Below are 6,000 nucleotides of genomic sequence, written 5' to 3'. Positions count from 1 at the left end.
AGGCTTTCACCAATGTCCATGAAACTTTGGTGAATTGTTTATATCTATTGATGTAAGCTCCCTTTCAATTTTTATAAATTTCAGATTTTAAGTTTTGGATTTATGGGGCTTTTTTTATAAAAAAGGGGGATTTTCAACACTTCGGACAATAACTCAAAATGGCTTTCACCAATGTCCATGAAACTTTGGTGAATTGTTTATATCTATTGATGTAAGCTCCCTTTCAATTTTTATAAATTTCAGATTTTAAGTTTTGGATTTATGGGGCTTTATTCATAAAAAAAGGGGGATTTTCAACACTTCGGACAATAACTCAAAAAGGCTTTCACCAATGTCCATGAAACTTTGGTGAATTGTTTATATCTATTGATGTAAGCTCCCTTTCAATTTTTATAAATTTCAGATTTTAAGTTTTGGATTTATGGGGCTTTATTTATAAAAAAGGGGGATTTTTAACACTTCGGACAATAACTCAAAATGGCTTTCACCAATGTCCATGAAACTTTGGTGAATTGTTTATATCTATTGATGTAAGCTCCCTTTCAATTTTTATAAATTTCAGATTTTAAGTTTTGGATTTATGGGGCTTTATTCATAAAAAAAAAGGGGGATTTTCAACACTTCGGACAATAACTCAAAAAGGCTTTCACCAATGTCCATGAAACTTTGGTGAATTGTTTATATCTATTGATGTAAGCTCCCTTTCAATTTTTATAAATTTCAGATTTTAAGTTTTGGATTTATGGGGCTTTATTAATGAAAAAGGGGGATTTTTAACACTTCGGACAATAACTCAAAATGGCTTTCACCAATGTCCATGAAACTTTGGTGAATTGTTTATATCTATTGATGTAAGCTCCCTTTCAATTTTTATAAATTTCAGATTTTAAGTTTTGGATTTATGGGGCTTTATTCATAAAAAAGGGGGATTTTCAACACTTCGGACAATAACTCAAAAAGGCTTTCACCAATGTCCATGAAACTTTGGTGAATTTTTTATATCTATTGATGTAAGCCTCCTTTCAATTTTTATAAATTTCAGATTTTACATTTCCGTGTTATGAATTTGTATGCTTAAAAAAGGGGGGATTTTCCAATTTTGGGACAATAACTAACACTTTCACAAAATTTTATGCAACTTTGATAAATTGTTTATATCAATTGACATAAGCTCCCTTTCAATTTTTATAAATTTTAGATTTTACGTTTTCTTAAGTAATGAATTTTTATACTTAAAAAAGGGGGGATTTTATGAAACTTTGGTGAATATATTAATGTAACATCCCTTTTGATTTGTATATATATTTCTAGTTGATCATATAAATTCATTTAAAGCATAAAAGACGAGTTAAAAGAGCAACGGGCGTATCATGTGCTAAAGCGCAGCCCTTTATTAACAATTTTCTTAAAATTGGAAGATTTTCAATAACATTTTCCACAGAAAGTACTGTTATAGATAGAGATAATTGTAAGCAGCAAGAATGTTTAGTAAAGTAAGATCTACAAACACATCACCATCACCAAAACACAATTTTGTCATGAATCCATCTGTGTCCATTGTTTAATATTCAAATAGACAAAGGTGAGCGACACAGGCTCTTTAGAGCCTCTAGTTATAGTTCGTTCTTTTGTTGTACTGTTATACCACTGTCCCAGGTTAGGGGGAGGGTTGGGATCCCGCTAACATGTTCAACCCCGCCACATTATTTATGTATGTGACTGTCCCAAGTCAGGAGCCTGTAATTCAGTGGTTGTCGTTTGTTTATGTGTTACATATTTGTTTTTCGTTCATTTTTTTCTTTACATAAATAAGGCCGTTAGTTTTCTCGTTTGAATTGTTCTACATTGTCTTATCGGGGCCAATTATATCTGACTATGCGGTATGGGCTTTTCTCATTGTTGAAGGCCGTACGGTAATGTTTGTGTCATTTTGGTCTTTTCTGGATAGTTGTCTCATTGGCAATCATACCACATCTTTTTTTTTTTTATTTTGACTTAGAACAGGCATATACATAATATGACTGGCTTTGACAAGTTTGTTGGCGCCAAACCCTCCACTAACCTGGGACAGGGACACAGCGGCACAACACAAGAACAAACTAAACAAAACAGTATACGAAAACCAAACATGAGAAACAGCGAAAAACGACTACCACTTAATTACATGCTTCTGACTTGGGACAGGCGCATATATAATGAGGCGAGGTTAAAATAGTTTAAAGTCATTAAAGACAGTGGTGTATAAGTACAAATTACGAGTAAAACCTAGATTACGTGCATTGAAATCCAAAACGTCACAATAGACACGGTCATATATGAAACGAGATGTGATATATCAATACTGTAAGATGATGCAAGAAGAACAGCACCGTTCAAAAAAGGGGAAAATTAACAATAGAGATCGAAAATCACTAAAATAGTATAACATATGGATCAGAGTTTAAAGAACGAAATTATAAAGGAATACATTGTACAACTTTTTCTACAAAAGGATTTTACATGTATCCTTGTATCATTGTCACTATGCTTAGTTTCTTTTGTTACCTTTTCTGATATCGAAATCGAACTTCTTTTAAACTGAGTTTTACTGTGCGTATTGTTTAGTGTTTAGTTTGTCCACATTGGTTAGAGGTATAGGGAAGGGTCGAGATCTAACTAAACATGTGTAACCCTACTGTATTTTGCACCTGTCCCAATTTAGGAACCTCTGGACTTTGTCAGTCTTATACGATTTTTAGTTTTGGTTCATTTATATGTTTTGGAGTTTATTATTACGTTCATTTTCACTGAATTAGTACACATTTTGTAGAGGACTAGCTGAAACCCAACTCCGAATGCGGAATTTTCTCGCTGTGTTGAAGACCCATTGACGGCCAGTTCTGCTGTGTTCTGCTCTTTTGTCGGGTTGTATCTTTGACACAGTCCCCATTTATATTCTCAATTTTACTTTCTGTCGTAAGTTTAACTGTGGAGTTTCCAGTGTACCTGAAATATCTAAATATAGGAAAGGACAGTTATTACCGTGTTAATTAAACTTATTTAAATTAAGTTCCTTTGGGTAAAAAAATATTGTTCTTCAAAAGTTTTCATTAGGAATTTTTTGAAAGTTTGAAGTCCAGCACAATTCAAGAATTTTTTTTTAAATCGTATCCTTGATGAGGACTAAGCCAGTTAACCTTTGTTGATTTTCTTTGAGTTTTTGAAGACTCATTTATACATTGATTTACACCTTCATAAGCATTTATTAAGGTTGAGAGGAATCATTTCCTTGAACTGATATAAGTCATGTCAAAGCATGATCGGTGTTTGTCTTTTCGTTTGACTTTTTCAGATAGTCAGAAGCTGCCAGGTATTTAAGAGCAGTAGCGAAGACAAAATTGAGACATAAGAACGAACTGACGAACGGTGATCCATTCCCATCACAATAAACAAAAACTTAGATTTTTCCCCCTTATGCATACAATTGGTAAGACCAGTTTTGAATCGAGTGCTTCTGATAGATCTTGCGTAGACGTGAAATGAGTAATATACAAACAAACATAAGAAGATGCAGTACGATTGCGAACGAGACATCGTTCCATTAGAGAACAAATGAAATGAAGTAAGCAACTGTAGGTTCATAAGCATTATTATCAGTGGTTGTCTTTGCTACCTGAGGGTGTCAGATTAGTTTTTCGTTAGTTGGTTGTTTAATATATTGTCATGTGTGTGTCCTATTACGTTGTATAGCTGCTCATTGATGAAGGTCGTACGGTGATCAATAATTGTCTATAAATTCCATTCATTTGTGTTCTGGAACACGCACGTTTCATGTCACTATCATATTGGGAGTTTGCAGTAAGTATTAGGGAAATGTTTGGAAACAATTTTGATGTGAAAAAGAGTCAATGGAATTTGCAATTTTTGTAGTGATGTATCACTATGTATGCTTAAACTAAGGTGTTTACTGCTGTTATTTGTGCGCCCTTCTTGCTAATCATGCTCTTAAATGTTCTTTATTTGACTGTTCAAAGTCTGGGTTCAAGATCGTAATTGATGCAGGTTATTCAAGAAGCATTGAGCTCTCGGAAATACATTTTCTTTTCTAACGACAATATCGAAAAAAATAACATTTCTACGAATGAATCAGTAAAGGCGTATGGTAATAAAGACTCCTCTTAAAAGAGGATACAATAAATGCATCTTTATGGTATCGAATTCAATTGTTGGAGTATTTTTGGTTCATTTTTAAACAATCAGAATATGTAACATTCTTTCCATAAAAACATTCCAACAAAAGGACATATTGGTTAAGGTTAAAACATGCATTGAGATAAAATAGAGAATGGAAGTGAGGAATGTGTCAAATGGACAATTACCCGATCAAACAGCAGAAAACAGCCGAAGGCAACCGTTGGGTCTTTAATAATTTGTGTATCTTAAAATTTCTTTAACTTAAAATTAAAATTTTTCATTTAGGCATTAAATCTACAAAATATATTAAAAGACCAAGTTCCTATCGCATTTACATGTTTGTGATTCTTGCCTAAGCCTAAATTTTAATAGTTTGTCAAATAAACACAGTAGGTTACAATAACTAAAAAGGCATTAAAATAGTGTCACAGACTTATAATGAATTTTAATGCAATACATGTATGTGATGTTTTATTTAAACATTTCTCAAACAGTTACGTTTTGCAATATTTTTCTTTTATTTATCCAATTGCCTTTTTTGTCAACTACGGATACCAGACAATCTCCTGCTGATACTGTTAATAAAAATTGATGACAAAAGGTGCATGGTCATAGTCATATTGTGGGTATGCATGACTTCAAAAATTATCACTACTTGAATAGGAATATACTGATGAAAGTGATTCATTATAATGCACCTACGTAAATCATTTTTTTTTTTTTTTTTTTTTTGTGCGGGGGTACCTATTACTTTTTTTTTTTAGTTTATTGGAAGAAACAAAATCGGTATAGACAGTATTTTAAACTGTTTTTTTTGGGGGTTTTTTTTTTGGGGGGGGGGGGGGTTGTTTGGTAGATGATGTTTTTTCTTCGAAAATCTCTTCCTCCCATGGTATCAAAGAATACAAATAAAATTATGTCTCAGTTTAAAGCTAAAGTTGGGGGAGTATAGACGTTCAATATATGACTGTATACAAAAGGGAAAATAAATAACACAAATAAACAATATTAATTCTGTGTTTAAAAAAATTACATATATGAATATAAGATAATGTTGTCAAAATTCAGAATAAATAAATGTCTGCATCTTGAAAAGAAAAGTTTAATTCAAACTTCGTTAACCAAGCATGAAACACCATATGTTTCGGAGTTAGTGTGACTTCCATTTTAGTTGAACTAATATACATTTTTATGTAGCCAACTGAAACCCGCCTCACTCAGGTTTGTGGGATTTTCTCGCTGTGTTGAAGACACATTGGAAGCCTTCGTCTGTTTTCTGGGTTTTTTTTTAGGTTGTTGTTCCTTTTGCCAATTTTCTCGTTTCTATTCTCAATTTTACAGTTTTACCTTTTTCATTTAAAAAGATTCTCCAATATACAGCCAGCATTGAACGTATGTAATATTCTGGAGAAAAAAATCAAACTAGAACATGTTCATGACTATATCCGTTGCAATTTCTGTCGTATCATTTTGCTCGTAACAGAAAAAAAATAAACATATAACCTGTCTTTGTATTTTTATTATTTGTAGACTTAATACCCCACAGTAACTTTACTAAATGTATTGTAGACTTTATAGTCCATAGATAAGAGTCTGGGTCATTAAGTGGTATAATACATTTGTACATGTATTATCATATCATCCTAATTTAATGAACTTCTGTCCTACATACTGGACTATAGTCAAACATGGAGGGTTTCGAAATTGTAATTCCAAAGGATAATGTTCACAATTTTATTGTAAGCTCATTGGAAGCTGTTGGATTAACCCCAGCACGTGGATCATTGGTTGCAGATATACTGGTATCGGCAGATTACAGAGGAATCT

This window comes from Mytilus galloprovincialis, chromosome 5 (assembly GCF_965363235.1).
Source record: "Mytilus galloprovincialis chromosome 5, xbMytGall1.hap1.1, whole genome shotgun sequence".
In the NCBI taxonomy this organism is placed as follows: Eukaryota; Metazoa; Mollusca; class Bivalvia; order Mytilida; family Mytilidae; genus Mytilus; species Mytilus galloprovincialis.
This window is presented reverse-complemented; position numbering follows the sequence as displayed.